The sequence below is a fragment of the Pezoporus flaviventris genome, unplaced genomic scaffold (genome assembly GCF_033815535.1).
Source record: "Pezoporus flaviventris isolate CSIRO_AGI_PZ_B2104156 unplaced genomic scaffold, CSIRO_AGI_Pfla_v1 ptg000191l, whole genome shotgun sequence".
NCBI lineage: Eukaryota > Metazoa > Chordata > Aves > Psittaciformes > Psittacidae > Pezoporus > Pezoporus flaviventris.
The window spans coordinates 205387-224308 of NW_026892739.1; the positions used below are offsets into that span (position 1 = coordinate 205387).

The 18922-nt window shown below is 46.7% G+C and overlaps 2 long non-coding RNA genes across 2 annotated transcripts; both read left to right on the top strand.

Moving 5' to 3' along the window:
* The first annotated feature begins 1161 nt into the window (after positions 1-1161).
* On the top strand, positions 1162-2370 carry LOC133262152 (uncharacterized). Its single transcript, XR_009741224.1, has 2 exons — positions 1162-1378; positions 1852-2370. It is a non-coding gene; the product is annotated as an uncharacterized LOC133262152 (long non-coding RNA).
* A 15357-nt stretch (positions 2371-17727) lies between these two features.
* Positions 17728-18652, top strand: LOC133262170 (uncharacterized). The gene is made up of 3 exons (XR_009741232.1): positions 17728-17847; positions 18216-18303; positions 18533-18652. It is a non-coding gene; the product is annotated as an uncharacterized LOC133262170 (long non-coding RNA).
* Positions 18653-18922: the final 270 nt, after the last annotated feature.

Sequence of the window (18922 nt, forward strand, 5' to 3'; positions counted from 1 at the left end):
TCCTACCTTAATTCTGAAGTTTGGCGAGGGTTTAGCTTTGCCCTCTGGAAATGCAACAGAGGGGTTCTGTGTTACTGCTCATAATACAGGCCATCTAAAACTGGGAGTCATACCAAGGTCTTCCGTGCATCCAGAGCCAAAAGTCTCTCCAGAGTGGCCAGAAAGTTTGGAGAGAGCTGTCTCACCAGTGCTTTTAGTGCTGGGATGCAAAGCTGTGTTGGTTCTCTGTGGCCTGGAGACATGCAATCTGCACGTATCTGAAGCATCTTGAGTCCTGTATTGTCAGCTTGGGGTGGGGGGAAGACGTGGAGTGTTACCTTCAGAGCAACTGGTGTCTGAAAGGATAACATTGGCCTGTAGCTGTTGGAGCTGTAATGACTTTGAAATCATGTTCTAGTTTATATTCTATGATTTTGAGTGTCCTTCTCCTGTGTTGCATTTGAGAGAATACCCTTGAGATGCTGCTGACCAGATCCTTGTTATGCTGTTCTTGATTAACGGCATCATCTCCTTCCCTTGATGTCAATGTATGTTTGTGTTGCACAGCTTGCCAGTCTCAGTGCTGGGGCTGGAATTGTCACAAGGAATGCAATGTAAGTAAGAAGCTATTTAAGGAGCTATAGTGCAGCAAAGCAAACGGCAAATGCCTGCTTCTGTGCTCTCTCATACTGGTATTAAATCCCCACATAGTCTGTGTTTTTTCCAATTAAGTTTGAAGAATCACTTACATTATTCTCAAGCACGGATCTAAAAACTAAACTTGCCAAATACACGGCTTGACTGAACTGTTAAAGGAAAATCTTTGGGGCTTTCTGCATTTCCCTGGAAAAATTGCTCTGGAGAAGTATTATAATGGATGAAACAGGAAATTAATGTGTGGCTGTGTTAGTGTGAAGAGATGAAATTCCTGCTGCCTCACATTTTATTATGAGCTTGAAATATGACAACGTTAAGATGTTAAGGCAAATGACAACAGGATTTCTGAACAGGCTTCAGGGAGGATGGGGAATAGAGATGGGAAAGAATCCAAAAGGGACCTTTCTTATTAGCATCATTCAGTTGTGCACTTGCTCTCCCCTTTTCCAGCCCTCTCTGTCTGGTTCAGAATGGATATCCTGCCTGTTGCTCCATCTTCTCATGGGCATCCAACAGCTGTGGGGAGGCATTCAAAGTGGTGATTATTTATGCAAGGAGAAGTCTCTAATCGGATACCTTGTTGGGCAGCAACTCCTCTTAAAAGAAACGATGGGGACTGCTAATGGAAAGAAATTACAATCCCTTTACAAATCAATCCACTTGAACCACAGCACCTCTGCTAGAATTGTTCTTCCTGGAAAGGCTTTATGTACATCCAACAGGAATGGCAGCACCAGCTGAAGTGAGTCATGTTTGCATGCTTGTGAGAGCTACCTGACATCTCTTGAGTCAAGCTTTCACTAGACCAGCCCTGCTTTGTCTCTACACGCAGCACCAAATTGGCACGAGGTATGATAGTACCTATTCCTACTGAGGTTCCCAAGTGCTTCAGTGTCACTCTAAAATGTAAAACATCATGTGTGAGGACAGGGAGAGGAGACAATGTGTGCAGAAGACATGCTGGAACAAAGACAGGGCCTGGTAAGCAGCTGGCAGTGCTGTCAAGTCATCCCTCTATCAGCATAACTAGTTGCTGGTGACACCCGTGGATAAATGTCCCCCCCGAGGGACTGTGCCTCGCTAGTGGCACCTACCAGCTGGTGGTGTATAACCAAGATGGGAATCCTGACAAACCTCACCCTGTAAGTTCACAGTGAGCTGTAAAACCCCACTGCAGAGATGACTTTCATCTTCTGAGACTCACCTGAATTCCAGGCATGAAGAACAACGCAAAGGCAGAAGTTGAGCTGTCATCATGCTGGCAGCACAGCTTTAAGACACCTCTGAGGCTTTAGAGGCTGTGGACCTGGAACCTCGCTTTACAGTCTTCTGAGGGAATGAAGGAATACTGCCACAGCACAGGCTTATGGAAGAGTGGATGCATAAGAGGTAAAACGTGTTATGTACAGCCTGCTCTAAGGCTTTGTGAGATGAGTGTTGGAAGCTCAAGTGCTCTCTCCATGTGCCTTATTTTTTGACCAGAGGCAGGAAGAAAGAATAAAGTAGGACTTTCCAAGAGTGATGCTTTCCTGCAGTTCCAAGAACTGGGTCATGAGTTGAGTTTCAAGCTTGCACCTGAACATGTGATACAGTCAGAGCTGTACAGCTGCAAGCCTGGCTTTCCCAAGAAAAAAAGCTTGTTTCCACTGTGGAGGATTGTATTTCCTTACATAAAAGATGAGATCCCATGCTACTCGTCTGGGAGATAAATCCTCTCGTGGCTCTGCTTTGACACTGATTGGGTATGGCAAGGCTTAACCTTTCTGTCTTGCCTCCAAAAGTGACTCTTAAATTGTTTGCCTTGGTATTGACTTTGTGGAGGCTCAGTTACAAATGGGCTAAAGAATTTGCACAGTATCAGTGTGTGCTGCTTCTTGCCTTCAAATAGGAGCTTTTTTGCATGCTTTAGCTGGCTAACATGTCTCTTTTATTCTTGAACTAGAGATGTTGCATGTTAGTTGAGCCCTTCAGGCTCCAGCTTGCTTGAGATCTGCCCTCTGGTTTCTCTCTGCTGGGTCTGAAGTAGTTTTTAATTTAGTGTTAGAGGTGAATGGGTCTTTCTGGTTTTGTTAGAATCACGGAATTAGCCAGGTTGGAAAGGACCTTTAGGATCATTGAGTCCAGCCTTTACCCCAGCACTGCCAAAGCCACCACTAATCCATGTCAATGAGGGCCTCATCTGCACAGTTAGGGTTCTGCTTTCTGGCTGTGCCAGAGACCTGTTTACAGTGGGGAGACGCAGCATAAATATGCTGGTTGTGAGCTTCCTTCCTGCTGCAGTGTGGTCCCTTTGGCATGGGATTGCCCCTATGGAAGCAGGTGACCTATTAGCAAGTCCTGCAAGACTGTTTCAGAGCATCTCATCCGGTGTTGTGCCCAAGTCCCTTTGCTGCAATGCTGGAGTGTGTAATGCATCTGTGGGCTGCCTTGCCAGAGGTGGAACAAGGAAACAAAAAGCTTTGAATGTGTTGAGCACACTGCCTCTGTCCCCCTGTGGCCCTACAGCAGCATCTAACGTGTTTGTAGAGAGCTGAGCTGGGGCTTGTTCATTGGTGTCCCTGCTTGATCCCAATGGCTGGTGCGTGCTTGTCAGGTCAGATGGGCCGTGAAAGGAGGCAGAAGTGCTGCCTTTCCTAATGAACTGTCTCAAATGAGTACCAATTACAGCATGAAACCAGCTCCACTCCTGAACCAGCCACATGCTGCTTTAGAGGCTACTACATTACAGACTGCAATGGGGAAAGAGCCATCAGCAGGGAGCAGTTGTAGCACAGTGGCCTTACTCTTGGTCAAGAGGGGGAAGAATGAATGTAGGACCATGAAGAAATGGCATGAGTTCACATTTCCTTGCCAGGACTGGGGTTTATAAGTTCTTGAAAGAAAGCAAGCTCACCCACAGGGAGCTTTTGTTTGATACTTGAGTTGGGTGTGAGGAAGAGGAAAGCAAAGAGGTGGCAGTGTTTGAATGCCTCCTGAAAGCTCCATTTGAGGCAGGAATTTAGCTTGGGTTAAACTTCCCTAGGATGATAACTCCAGCAAGCAGCCCCAGAAGCAAGAAGAGCTACTTGTCCTGATGGGACCTCTTCACAGGAGCGTTTTCCAGACAAGGTTGTATCAGTCACTCTTGCCCTTGCAGCAAGCTGCTAACAAATGCAGCAGGCTATATTAGACCACCAAGGAAGGGAGAACTGTGTGATGTTGGTTGGAGTCTATGTAAAATAACACTAGAAGCTCCCATAAACAACACTCCTAGCTGTTCTATGCACTGCATAAACCTTGGTGCGTGCTGCGTGGTGTCTTTCTACATGGGTGCTAAAGGGATCATAGAATCATAGAACAGCTAGGGTCGGACAGGCCCTTAAGAACATCCAGTTCCAACCCCCCTGCCATGGGCAGGGACTCCTCACACTAAACCAGGTCACCCAAGGTTTTGTCTTGGGTGTGATTCCCCTAAATACTACCGTGTTCCTGTGCCTGAACCAGTTTGAAATGGGAAATTCTCTGGAATACCTCCCACTGCCTGGAAAATTGGGCACTTGAGACTATCTTTGAGTATTTTCCAGTATTAGTATCTTCTGTAGCTCCCTTTACTCCAGTGATCATCTGGGGGGGCGGGGACCCAACCCACAACTAAAGAATTAATACCTGCACGGGGGAAGTAATTGTAAATTCCAGGGCTGAGATTTCCTTTCCTTTGCTAACACATTCCCTCGGAAATAAGGGACTGAGTGACTGCTACCAAAGCAGAATGCAGAGCGTGTGCCTTTAGTCCTAAAGGAATTGATTGTTGGGATGTTTTGTTCTTGGATTGCTCTGTAATTTGCTAATGCTGCGCCATACACTGCGGCTGCAGCAAGGAAATATGATCCCATTCTGCCTGCTTTGGTCTCTCTTCACTGGTTACCAGTTCATTTGCAGTTGATTTGGCAGTTCTTTTAATTTAGATTTGATTCTGGGTGCTTGTATTCTCATTTCTCAGTTGCTCTATTGTTATGCAAAACCACGCATTCATCAGCAAAGGACTTTGCTCTATTCTAGCAGTGGAGAGAAGCAAAAGCCTCCTTCAGGGTGTTCCCTTGACTTCTGTGGGCTGTCTGGAGCCTTCCCTGGAGTCACCCATTCTGAGTGAGGATTTACTCCATGGTTTAGGTGTGACATTGGGGATGGGACATGCTGAAAGCACTCACCAGGGTTTGGCCTACCTGGTTGTGGCATAGGGAAGCAGAAGGAGCGGGAGTGAAACTTTGTGTTCTTGCTTGTCCTTTGTGAAGCTGATCTGCTGTGGTCTTAAGAAATGCAGTCTTCATATGCAAGAACACATCAGCAGCCTTATTCTTCCCCTGAAGAAGGAATGCAAAGGTTAGAGTTCCCTAGGTTTCACTGCTCCATCATGCATTTCATCCTACTAAGGACAGCTTATTCTCTATTAGGTAGGATGCAGAGCTCCCTCCCGAAGTAGGACAGATTGGTTAATTCTCTTTGGGCCCCTTGCTGCTGTTCTTTCCCCAGCCGCTGTGTCCTTTTGGTTATTAATAGTTGTTCTTATTGCCTTAAAAAGAGCTGGGTTTCCATACCTGCTGTGACATTTAAAAGCGATAGCATCCTTCTTCTGAGCTTGTATTGCTCAGGCTTTGGTAGGAGTTTGAACTGTAATTTTCCTGTTCTAATGCATTTGATACTGAAATGGCTTTTGGGCTGGTGGTGCACGTCTTGGTGTTCAAAAGCACAGGCTGAAGAAGGAAATAAACCCCCCTGCTTGGAAAATGACTCTCTTCTCCCTGAATGCAATTAGTTTGCTAGGGCTCTTTCTTAGCTGAGATCCCATGGCCCTAGCTCCCAGACCTGTGTTTTGCTGTTCTTGTCTCCATGTGGAATGTTGAGCTGCAGTTCAGTTTCCTGAAGGGGCTCAATTCTTGCCTTTCCAAGACTGCAATGTCAAGAGGGACTCAGAATATGAAAGCAAGCGATTGGGAACATGAGTCACCATGGCAGCCCAGCCAGGCAGCACTAGTGCTTTGCAAACGGGCACTAGGAGGGGGAACACTTCCCACTTGGTCAAGCATCAGTCCTTTTAACACATCATCTACTTCAGATTTTACAGGAACCTGTGGCAAAGCCAGTGCAGTACCAATACAGGTACTTTTTTAGTAACAAGTACTTGTAAACCACCTGAAAATCAGCTTATTCTTATGTTTGGCATCTTATGCTGCCTTGGCCTTTTGGCTTCTGTTTCCTTAAATACCAGTAGCTATTTCCAGTGCCTTTAAAGGAAGGGGGAGATTTAGTGGACCATAGCCTGGAAGTCCAGAAATCCATCTTCTTGATGCACTGTGGATACTCCATATGATTTCAGACAAGCCCATTTAATTCCCTGTGTCAGTGCCCAGCATGGAAAAGGAGGATAATAGTGGCTTGCCTAAACCTGTAAACCCTGTACCATGCTAGCTATCAAAAGGTTTTCTTAATGTTTTCAGCTCTTAATCTCTTCAAAGATAAGATTGACAGTGCATCCATTCCTGATTTCTCTTGAAATCAGCCATCATTTATTGCTCCAAAGTATAAGAAGTCTGCCTCTTTCTAGCCTGTCAGCAGCCCCTTGGACAGGAGCACTCTGTCCAGCCTGTGTGTGTCTAACTTGTCAGTCTGAGTGATCAAAGACTACTTTTGAACTTGAGGAGGGAAGGTAAGGCTTGGTTTATGTTTTCCTGAGTCAGCAGCAATAGCATTCCGGACCGCTGAGTCTTCCCTAGCTTTCATACCATGCTGTCAATCAAGTCTTCACTTTAGAAAGACCAAAACCTATATGCCAGGCTTTACAGAATGAGCTAGCCCTGAGTCTATGGAGTTCTTTGAAACACAGCGGACTTTGAATTGGATCCAACTTCATCATAATAACTTGAAATGAGGCCAGACTCAGTGTTGGATGGCTCAGGATGGGACTCTTTAATGCTGCTTTGGGCTGGCAGTGCCCAAACCTAAAAACTTGGTGACGAGTATCTTCCAGATCTCAACTTCATACCCCAAACCAGAACTGTTATCCAAGAAATGTGGGAAGTCAAAACTGGTCAGAATGGGAAGTTCTGGACATAAGCAGCTATTTAGGATCCAGATAGGAATCCTTGCTGACGTATTCTGCTAGTGTTCCACATTTCTGTCTGCTTCACGTGGCTCAAAATGGCAAGATTAAAGCAGTAACTTGCTAGATGATCAAACCCTGCTTCACGATTCAAATGACTCAGTAATGGTCAAGGTCCCACTAATGAATTACTCTGCTCTTGTTCAAGCCAACAAAAGAGAGCACAGAAGACTTCTGGACAAGCAGAAAGGCATACTTGAAGAGGGCAGCCTAAAGAGCCAAGCTTGACATGGATCCTGTACCTTGGGCACCACTCACATGCCTGTGAGGTGAGGTTGTGATGTCCTGCTATCCCAGAACAGACAGCCTAGAGTAAAAGCTAATGGGAAACTTGGGATTTAGCCTTTTACCAGCAGATGTGAAGCCAGATGTGTAAAGATTTAGTCACTATTGCTGTGGGCTACTTCAGTACTAGTGACCATTTGCTTAGCAGCAACGTCTCAGTGCTGCTCCCTGAGCTCGTGAAGCCCTATCCTAAAGAGAACATGTGCATGTCACTTGTATCCTGCCTTGTCACCACTGTCAGTGCTGTGTAGATGGCCAAATGTGACGCTTGGAGCTGGGGAAAAGGAAAGGGACAGACGTTCTGTGCTTTCCCTGCCTTGGAGGCAGCACCAGTTTGGAGGTCAGTGCTGTGCAATGTTGCTGCTCAGTTCAGTTCAGCTGTTGGCTGCTGTGCAGCTAAATGCATCACAAAGGGGAAACTAGGGTCCAAGCCAAACTGGCTTCTCAGAACAAAAGCCCCAGCAGTTGGTGGTATCACAAAGCAATTTTGGCTGCGGTCTGGCTGCAGAGAGCCTTTAAAATCAATGCTAAACTATTTGTCAGTAGAAAGACTCTAAGATAGGAATGGTACGTCCCTTACATCAGGGGCTGGGGGGGTTAGTCTGGAGAAGGAAAAACGATGAGTGAAAAGCATCTTCTGGTAGAAAATGGTGTGAGTGACTGTGGCTTTTAAAGGAAACCTGAGCACAAAAACCTAAATACAAAATGCTGTGCTTCTGAAGTGGAAACCAGAATGGGTAAAAAGCCAGAGAAAACACAGAGGTTGGGTTCAGGCCTTTTTCTCCCTACCAAATGTCCTTCGTTCAGTGGAATTTCACTATTATTTCTTCCTTGAAGTTCCAGTAAGGGAATCTAGCATGGGAGTTGGTATTAGCCTTTCCTCAGCAAGCTGGATGATGTGGAATGGGTCCAGCTATTAGAGGCACTGACACATCTTCCTAGAGGAGACTTGCTGCTGCGGTGGTGGCTGCAGGACTGGCACACTTGGAAGTCTTTCAGGGCTCATCCCCAAACAGGAAATTCCAGGTGCCATCCATCAGGTTTGGGGTTATTTTGACTGAAAGTGTCCCAGTGAAAAGCCCTTTTTAATAAACAATGGTCCAAATTCTGCTGTTCTTGCTCGTGATGAAGAACAGAGCAGTAAAAGTAGATTATTGGCCCAGAATTGAGTTTCCAGGTGTTAAAGAATATGCCCAGGTCCATTGCCATGGGTGAAGAACAGTTCCAAGAGCTCCTGAAGCGTAGGAAAGGAATTCATTGCTACCTTCAGGTGTCATGGCCGAGCACTGGGGGTCTCTGCAGGATGTCCTAGAGGGGAGATGTGAGCCCTGTGAAATCTGTGCTCAAGTGGGGGCCTCCTCCCCTCATCACACCAAACCTCCTTGTGTTTTCCACTAGTGCCAGCTGAGCAGGCACGGAAGAGCTGCTGGTGGCTGGAAGAAGCAAGGATCAGAGCCTCAGCAGTCTCCTGAGGGAAGTGGTGAGACAGGAATGGCAGCGATAGGGAGAGGCTAAATGGAGATAAATGAGGAGTTGAGACAAAATAGACAAAACCAGAAGAGTGTGAGGGGAAACGCAGGGGTTTGAATTAGACCGCAGTAACAAGGCAGCTAATCTAAGCTGGGGATCAAACACTGTCACAGTGCTGAAAGGTACAAAACCAACCACAAGTCCTCTCCAAGAACCAAAGCCTGCTTTGTAAGCAAAGTGAATTGCTGTGAAAAGCTGTGCTTGGGTTTGGTTTTATGGCAAATGCAGCTCAAAAGGGAAGGAACTGGGGAGAATCAGGCACTGAGTTTGCATTTTACATCGAACATGCAATGATAAAGAATGAAACCAGAAAGCCTTTGCAATGAAACGTTTTCTTTCTAACAGTCAGTGAGCCGACAGTTGTTCCTTCATGCTCTATGCTCATCTGTCCCTGTTGTTTGAGGAGCTCCCCTCCTGCTCCAGTCCCCAGGAACCAGTGAGATATGCCGTGCCAGGAGATGCTCAGAGGCTTGTTTGACACAGCTGCTATGGCAGTGCTGATAACAGGGCAGCTCTGCTTTAGTGGAGCCCTCTCAGACAAATGGCCCAGGAAGGGGGGAGAGTTGCAGCAGAATTAATTGCTACCTGGCACACAATTTCATGCTAGGCTAAACAGGGATTAGAAACTTCCAGGGGCTGGTTCACAACCCAGGCTTTGGGTTTAGATGGGGGGGGGTGAGAGAAAAATAGCAGGAAGCTCTCTCAAGATGTGGCTACAAACCTCTCCTATAAAGAAGATGTAGCTTGGGGTGGTCTGAACCGAGCAAAACTCCTGTGGGACAGTTTGCTACTGATAATCAATGAAGCACTTGGTTTCCTGCTGTGGTTTCCTGGGGATGTATGCAACTTGGGCATGGGAGAGGGATAACAGACTAGCAGGAGAGGGAATGAATGTTAGGGTATCTTAGTACCTTACAGATAACGATGCAACATGGGGTCCAAAGCTGCACACAAACATTGAAAACAAAGGAATCTGCTTGGTCTCTGAAGGGCCGTGCAGTGTTTTAGCCTGTGACTGAATGTTTCTGCTTTGCATGATGCACTTTGGCATTTAAGCAGCACACAGAGGAAAGAGTCTTTCGAATGCAGCACCTCTGTGGATTAAATGTTCACGGATAGTGTCCTCTCTAGTGCTATCCTGATGCTTGCTGCATGGAAATAGCTGTTTTAAAGGGGTTAATAGGGTAGTATGCATTTGATATTCAGGTACTCCAGTGGAACAGCAGATGGAACTGGGTACTTGCAGAGATGCTCATGTCGAATAGGAGGTCCTGAAGTCAGGGAGTTCTGGGACTCGGAATTCAGGTCCTGCTGTGCTGTGTGTTCTTTAAGCAAAGCACTAAAAGGAAGATCTGTAGAAGCTTTTAGTGTTGCAGCTGCAGCACTGCCACTCCTGGAAGGTAACTGGTCATGGAACGGAGCAGAAGCCACTCGACCCCAGATGGCTTTTGCCTCCAATTGAAGGCAAAGCCTTAAATCTGGGTTAAACCGTGTCAAAATACCCCAGCATGCTGTAAATGCTTGAATGGATAAGTGTGTACCTTGGTTAGCACATGAGAGCACCCCAAAAATGCTCTTCCCTTGGTGCTGACATCGTGTGCCTTAAGGTTGGTCCAGCTGTTCAGACTCCGTTCTTTCAAGTGGTTGAATTCAGACCTCTTTTCATTCCAATAGCTTCTGTTCGCTTTTGCCATTGACTTTCTAAATGTCACCCCTGTTTCCAGGGGGAATACAGCACACTCTCCAGGGCTACATCCAGTCTGGTTACAGGGAACTGAAGAGATGAAGCTTCTTCACTTGCCTTAGAGCTCTGAAGTTATTGTTAAATAGCCCGCTCCTTTGAACAAAGGCTATGCTGTACGTAACAACCTTTCTTCTGTGCTGTTCAGTCATTGCCATGCAGGAAGTGGCACTAAAAAATACATTTAAGTGATTTTTTTTTTTCATGCTTGCTAAACTGTCTGATGCTTACAGGAAGCAAAAGCAAGGCAAAGCAGCTATCCAGGGCTTTAAGCTTAGAAATGAGAAATAATGGGTTTGGGCACACTATGGAGGATAAGTCAGTAGTGTCTATTTAACACTTCTCTTCCAGGAGATCAATTCTAGCTGCTACAAGGCACCTCTTGAACTCAGATTGCTCTTGTACAATGCAAAGCTTCCAGGGATAAACAAACAGCCAGGTATCTGTGTCCATAACTGCAACATGAGTCCCAGCCACAGACTGAGAAGCCCCTGCAACCAGGATCCTGTGGTGGTCCACAGCAGCTGAAGGAGGCCAAAAGCAGGTTTTCCTGTCAGGGATTTGGCTTTAATAAATGTCCTTTTGTCCTGATCTCAGGGAAGTGGTACAATAGCTCAGGGGTGCAGAAAGAAACTAATGGGCAGCATCAGTTGCCCAAGGTCATCCCCTTTCCTTGGTGAGGTGCTAGCATACTGCTCTGCTGTAAGAGCCTGAGCTGCCCATTGAGCTAACTGTGCCTTAAGCTGTTAATCCACCCCTGTCCTGGGTGGCCAGGCTCTGCTCTTGACTCTGGTAGGGTATATAAATTACACAGCCCTTAGAATTGTTGCAGCTTATGGTAAGGAAACCATAGGTGGGAGGGGAATGATGGTGCAGCGACCACCTCTGACACATCCTGTGCTGCCTGAAGAGCTGCAGTCTGCTTTCAGCTGCTCAGACACTGGGTGCATATGTAACGGTTTTGACTCAAAATGAAATTCCTGATGTGATGTGGCTGGCCTGAAGTTCCTCCTCCTGGATGGACATGTTTGTTTCATCTGTCCTGGCAAAGCCAGTCCTTGCTTTAATCTGAGGATTCCATCAGAAGCTTCTAATTCATGATGAAGAGATGGAGAAATCTCATGAGTTACATGAGGTCCCTCCATGCAGCACTGGCAGCTTTTGATAGCTTACCAGCCTGATGGTTTGGAAGGCTTTGGTCTGACTTGTCCACGTTCCTTTTCAATCACTCCATATTCTGTTCCTGGCACTCACTTCAATCTTTTTTCCTTTCAGCTGCTTAGTTTGGCCTTGGAGACTTCTGACATGGTCCAGTTCCCACAGCAAGCACCTTTTACAAGGTCTTGGCAGGGTGTAAAAGAGAGTTACTCCTGCTGCTTCTGGGTGACAGAATTGATCCTGGTTTCAAGATGATGTAGTAGGCTTTTAGCTTTTCTGTCCTCTGGAACAAGAGCCTTGCTTTTATGAAGGGGGAGCTGCCAAACTCTTTTCAGTGTTTAAATCTCTGATCATGAGGCTGTGCCTTCTGTCTTGGTGCCTTCTGCAGGCTGAGCTATGATTGTATTAAGAATCTAGATAACACAATAATGGGAGTGGTGGGGTCACAAATAAACCAGCAAATTTAAGTCAGCTCCTGCTGCTTGTCTGCTGTAGCAGCAATCTTGTTTGCCAATAAAATGCAGGATGGGGGCTCTCAAAAGAAGATCTGGTGCTGTTGGGAGCCTTAACTTGTGATCCCTTCTGGACTATGGCCACTTGATGCATATACAGAAGTGGAACGCTGGGGTTATCTGGACTCTTGTGTTTTGCTTTGTGTTATTAAATCACAGTTACCTCTTCCTAGTACCATTCACAGCCCTTCAAACTCACACATGCAGAAAGAAGGGGGGAGAAATAACCCCCCCAGCTACCATATTCAACTGACACTAGTGTTTGAGTTCTACCTCTATGCCAGTGGTTTCTCGGCTGCTCCTATGAAGTGACCACATTTTCCCAATATAGGGAGCAGTGTCGTTTTCTCCTGTCTGCTGTATTGAAAAGGGGAATAGATGTGCATAATACATGCCCACTGTCAAGGATGGTGTTTCCAGATGTGTTCAACATGCAACACGCTAATCAGGCTACGCTATAATAGAAGAGTCAATATTGAGGTAACATTGCTTCTCTGCAACTGAGATACTCCTTCGCCACAGTGTAGAAGCTTGTACAGATGCAACAGATCTATGTTTGCTTACATTCGAGCTATGATTCTGCTGCTACAGTTTTCTGTATGAACTCCCCAGAGAGTTTTTAGGGGCTCCTGTTGTTTAAAAGCCAAGCCAAAATGCTCCCCCCCACTTCATGCTTTATTCAAAGCTAGCAAAGGCTTCAGCTATAGGGAGTTATCCTTTGTTTTCTTCCTGCCAGTGAGAAATGAAGCTCCACTGCTGTGCTAGGCACGCAAACTGAGCAGGTTCTCCTAGGATAAGCAGGCACCACTTCACTAGCATTAAGCGTTTGTTATCCCAGCCTGATAGCGGGGGAGATGGAATTCATCCCTCTGCCTGCGATTCCTGATACGTGTTAGTTGAATCAGTTCAGACCTTTCCTGATCTTCCAGCTTCCGACACGTTGATCAGCACTGCTTGTTGTGTTTCGCTCTCTGATCCTGTATCAAGCTCTGGGCACTGTTACCTTGCTTGTTAGCAGGCACTGCCTGGGTGAGATACAGCCAAGCACTGGGGCCCTCGCTGAGGGACCACACAACCAACCACACTTGACCACACAGTCTGAACAGGGTCATTTAGATGCCTTATAGTGAGACTTTAGCAGCCCTGTGTTGTTTTTCCAAACTGTTTTCTATGTTGCTGGTCTTATTCCAGCCTGAGATTGTCCTGGCAATAACAGAGCTGGAACCAGCCCTGTTTGTCATACTCTATACTCAAAGATGCTTCCCTTGGTCTCTTTGGCAGATGCTCTGCACATTTGTCCTGCTTCCTCTAGGTAGTTCCAGCATCAGCTTGGTTTGGTAGCTGAGCACTGGGTTCATTTTCTGAAGGGTTTCCAATCCAGTCATGCTGCTGGAGCAAGAGGCAGTAGCTCTAAGTCACTAACAGCCTTTAGGTGTTTGTCTGTTGATTTACTTTCTGGCAATGCACCAAACACATTTGTTAATCCACCTTCTCTCTGTGTTTCCCAGCACTGGAACCCTCACCGTTAGCTGTTGGGTGTGATTTCAGATGTGTCTTTGGACAACACATCTCTGGGTGATGTCCATCAGGAACTGGAAGACACCAGGAGTTATCATTGCTGCTGGGTGCAGCTGAAAGCAAAGGGTTGTGGGCAGCAGAGGTCAAAGGGACTTAGTCTTTCCTGTCCCCTTCTCACTAAGGACAATACACAGAAATAAGGGGTTTTCAGCAGTGTCTCACTAGAGTGTAATTGCCACTAACTGCACTGTAATTAGGTAATCACTGTAACAAACACAGCCTGAGGCAGGGTGCACCAACGTAAATGCAGCCTGTGGTGATGTGGGCTTTATGGCATTCTGGAAGCGTTGTCTGCCCTGTGACAACATCCAAGGCCAGCCCTGGGCTGTGTTTTGTACATACACGTTTACAGAGACAGCCAAGACGTGTGGGGAGAGCACGGCAAGACAAGGATCAGTCTGTTCTTGCCTTGTTGCTTTGGCTTATCCCATGATGCAAACATCTGCTAATCAGGTAGTTGGACAGATGCCCTGACCCGGTGTACAGCAGTAGGAAAGTGTCTGGGAGGGGTGGCTCAGTGCTGTGTGTGTGGCACCCTGACTGTGATGGTGTTTGCATGTATTGATCATGCCACTGAACTCGGTTAAACCTCGTGTTTTCTGCCATCAGTGCTCAAGTTGCTCCAGGGCTGTATGGCAGGTTCCTGATTCTATACAAGAACCAAGAGCTTGTTTGATTCAAAGTCACAGATTTCTTTCCTTTTGCATTGAAGAGAAACCTCTATAAGCTGTTGGTGCTATTAGGACTTATATCTATACAAATAAACAGCAGAACTGCTCCCAGTGTGTTTTCTACCTCCTGCCTCTCCCCTAGTTTTGAGCTTTCTGTGCCTCCTTTTCCCCCTTCCTCTGGCAAGGCTTGCTGGGGCTGAAATATGTGCAATTTGGAGTCTTTCTCTATTTCGAAAACTGCTGCTTTATCAGCCTTGATGGCTGAGGAAATGGTACCCAACACCTACATGGAAATGGTGACTGATTTCAGGGTGACTGCTTGCGGTTTTCTGCAAGGTTCCAGCTTGTTCCATCCCTCCTGGTGCATTCACCTGCCCTGAGGTGGGTAGTGCTGCTGCTTGCACATGCAGGAGTTTATCGCTGTTGGCTGTGAGCTGAGCAGAAGGGATTTTGGGGGTTCAAATGAAGAAGAATGGTACTTTCCTCCTCTCTGAAGGACTACAGCTCTCTGTAGTCCTACAGCTCCTGCAGAGCTGGCTGGTTGCTTTGGACTGACCAAACAGATGAAGAAAAATATGAGCTTTTCAAACAGGGGCAGGTCTGCTTGAAGCAATAGTCAGGTTATTGGCGGAGGGAAGATGAGTGTATCTCTTCTGGAAGCTGAGCTGGTTTGTATCCCAGAGGAATATGCTGATACTTGGTAGGCCTCCAATGCCTGCAACTGAGAAGAGGACATGCCTATTGATTTTCCTTGCTGGTGTCTCCGTGTTCCTGTGCATTGCATCCAGCAGCCCAGATTTAGAATTCAATCTGTGTCTGTTTGTTTCTTGACAGAAGAGGATGAAATAACAGCCAGGCTCTGTTTGCTTTATAGCCAGGAGTAGAGAGCTGTGTCTTACCATCAGCATAAACTGTGCAGGGGTTTGTGATGTTTCAGATGAGTGATGCTGCTACTCTGTGGAAGTAAATCGCAGTGCTCTGGAGTGAGCCCCAGGTTCTTCTGTAGCAGTGCACTTGGAAAGAAGCACATCAGAGGCACATCTTTCTCACAGCACTAGGAGTGGCAGACACAGAGTTGTTCATTCAAGCTTGGTGCAGAATCCAGGGATGTCAGAACCTGTTTTGAGAGGTGGGGAGTTCACAATCTATACTGGAGGGGGTGAGTGACGTCCAGCAAGTCACTGACCCTCAGAGGTCCAGCTTGGCTGAGCAGAGGAAGGACCATCTCTTAGCACAAGGTCGGTATGGGACTGCAGTGAAACAGCAGATCCTTCTTTGCCTTGCTCTAGTGCATGCCACAGGAGTGAATTGGACCTGGGAGTTATCTCTACATAAATCTGAGGATTCTATAGTGAATTAGGGAACTGGAAACAAGGCAAAGTGAATGGAACCATTTGTCTTCTCGCTGCTGCCTTCTATTGCATCTTCCATCTTTCCTGAGCTTGCTGAAGTACATGGAACAAGCAGGTCAACAGGGGAAGAGAATGAGAAGTGCTTGGCCTGGCGCCTGCATTTACACTGTGTTGGTGAGCTTTGAATTGGCAATTCTTCTCTGCAATAGAAGAGAATTGCAGAGCTTTCCAGGAATTGTTTGTAGAATAGGGAAAATACCCAAGACACACCTGAGTTCTAGTGGAGGAATTCGACGAAGGGCAGCGTAAATGCAGCAGATGGTGCTTGGCTAGGGAGGAAGGCAGTCATGGGGCCTCCTTGTACATGTTCAGCCATGGTGGTTTGAGTTCTCCCTGCGGCTGGAGGTGCTCTGACATAACCTCCCATCAGGGGACTTGAGCAATTCAAGGATAACGTGGCCCTTATGTTCTGGTCCCAGCTGGGAAGATTGAAGCCATGGCGTTCCATGTGTGCATAGGGGACTGCCCTTCCCACCAGGAGCTTTGTGTTCCCTGACCTCTGTAGATGTCCTCAGCTCCCTTCCGGAAGGCTTGCAGAGGTGAGCAGACCCCTCATAGCTGTACAGGTTTCTTTAGGAGGTGGTATGGAGAAAGAAGGATCTGTTTGGTTTCCAGACCCCAGTAATTTCATGAGAGCCAGCAATCAGCCTTGGACTGGCTCCTGGACTGGAATTATATCAGGAATCAGAATATTCCCAAAGCCCTCATCGGTCTCTGGCTTCCAGGAAGTTATAGGAAATACGGAACAAAGAGAGCGTATTGTAACTTACAGAGAAACAATCTTCATTGGAGCAGGTACTGACTGAACTTCACGTTTTCCATGTTATTCCTAAAAGCATTTTGCCTTGCGCCTCGTCAAAGAGCTGTCCAGGAAGAGCAAAATTGACCTAGTGAGTAGGGGACATTACCAGGGAGAATCCTGGGGGCATTTCACCTGAATGGTGAAGAAAAAGAAGATACGTGGGACCCTACGGGGTCCTTTTCATGCGGTCATCTTGTTGGGCAGCCGGACAGGTGTGCAAGATGAGGGCAAGTATATTCCAAGCTCCCTGCCTGGCAGGTGTTTAGGAGGTATGGATTCATTATCTCCTGTTGAAATGGGTTTCCTCACTTTTAGCATCAGCAGTGCTGCAGGGGAGCTCCCATGGGATGAGCTCTGGGGCCATCTCTTCTTTCCGCAGCTCGGTGTTGGTTTCACTTCAGGCTGGATTGGCAATGATTACCTGGGAGGGGTTCGGTTACACTGAGCTTCAACAAAAGCACCACCAGATGCTCAGGGAATGTTTTAAACGTAAGCTCTAAGCCTGGTGTTGTTTGGAGGACTCTTTCCCAGTCCCCATGGCTAATGCTTGGAGGTGGCTGACGGTCTGCTGTAGCCTTGGAATCTTGCTGAGAGGTGAGTGGATAACTTTCTCATACAGGCAGACTTCTGGTTTAGTCTGGTTTGGTTTTACTTTGGTTTTAGTGGTGCTGATATGGTTACCTCCAGAAAGCTATAAGCTAACAGAGATGGTGGTTGTGTATATAAATATATATGTACACATGTATATATGTGGCTTATTCTGGTCATAAAGAGATGAATGTAGCTGCCATTCTTCCAGTCTTTTCTAGGAATTTATTCAGGGAGAAGGCAGGAGAAGGTGGGGCATCTATTCACCATGAGGTTTTAATGGTCTGAAGAGAGAAAAAGCCTGAGCATGTCAGTGTTTTCAACATAGAAAGTATGGAGAGCAAAAAGGGCGATAGTAACTCAGGGTTTGTTCTGTTCTTTAAGTTCAGGTTTCAGCATCTTTGTATTCATCACCTTTCTCTTCTGGAACATGAAGTCAAGAGACATCCTCAAGAGGGCTGGGTGAAATGGTGGAGTGCTGTGTCCCATTCATAACCACCATTCTTCTATAAAGGCAAAGCAATGTTCTTAACAGTAAAAGTCATTGCTCTAGTACTACTAGTGCCATTGACACTGATGACAAAATAGTGCAGATACTACATTATGGTGTGATAATAACTGGGCATTAACTTAGAGTCATGAATTTGTACCTTCATTTATTTCTTCTGCTTTCTTCTTAGGGGCCTTTTCCCTCTCCCCAGGCTGTAGCACAGACTGCCAGACCCACTGCCTCATAGACTGCAGGCAGGGATATTACTACACAGCTGGCAACTGCTTGGAATGTCCAACAGGTTTCTAGTAAGTCTCCATCTTTCCTTCCCTCCTGCTCGGCACTGCAGGAAGGGAGTTGAACACTGGGGACATCATTTTTACTCAGAATATCCTGAGAGCAGTCTTACAATGCAGATCAGGAGGTGGGGCACAAAGCGAGTGCAACTGGCCCGGTCCCTTATAGGTGATGGGGAATCCACTGTCTTTGACTTAAACTGCCATCCAGGGCTTTCTACAGCATCCGGAGCAACCCTCGAAGTCAATGGGAGTGGGGAATGTACAAAACCAGTTTCCCTTTGCTATTGCTTAGGGCAGATCTTGTGCCCTGTGTGTGTTTAGGAGGGGCAGGGATGTTGTTTGGAGTCAGGTTTCCAACTTCTTTATTTCTGATCCAGTTGCCCTGGGGGTCAAGCAGCTCCAAGGAAATGCCCACTGGGAACAGCCAATGTACTTACGGCTCAAACAGATATCACTGCCTGCCAGGTGAGCTGGGGGACAGGGGGAAAGAGCAAGCAGTAAGTAGTGCTTTCTGCCTCTATTCCCACCTATTCTGAACCGTCAGGCTTCTTCCCAGATTTTACAGTCTGCTTTGACATTGTTCGGGATATTCCTGCACTGTTTGGCTCTGATTTGGCTCAGAGAAAGCGGCTTGCTCTGATCATGCAAAGAATGCGTCCCCGTGGATCTGATGCTCCTTGTGATCCTACTGCAGGTTTGTCCCCGTGGCTACCTCAGCCTTGAGAGTGGAGCTGGGTGCCGTGCGTGTCCAGAGGGATATTCCTGCCATCCCCAAAGCGGTGTGCAGAGGAGCTGTGCTCCTGGTCAGTACTCACCAGAGGGAGACTTGGAGTGCCAGGAATGTCCAGAGACTTACATCTGCCCGGATGGGCAGAGCAGACAGGTACAGAATGAGTGTGTTGTTCTCCAAGGGTAAACTTGGGGTAGGCAGAAGTGAGTCGTCAGGACGAGTCAGGCTTCCCTGCTTTCATAGTAGGATATAACCTTTCTTCCTCAAGGAAAAGCATTCAGTACACTTCAGTGGTGTACAGTAGACCTAAGGCCTTCTACAAGTAGCCTTTATTAATAGAAATAAACGTTTCCC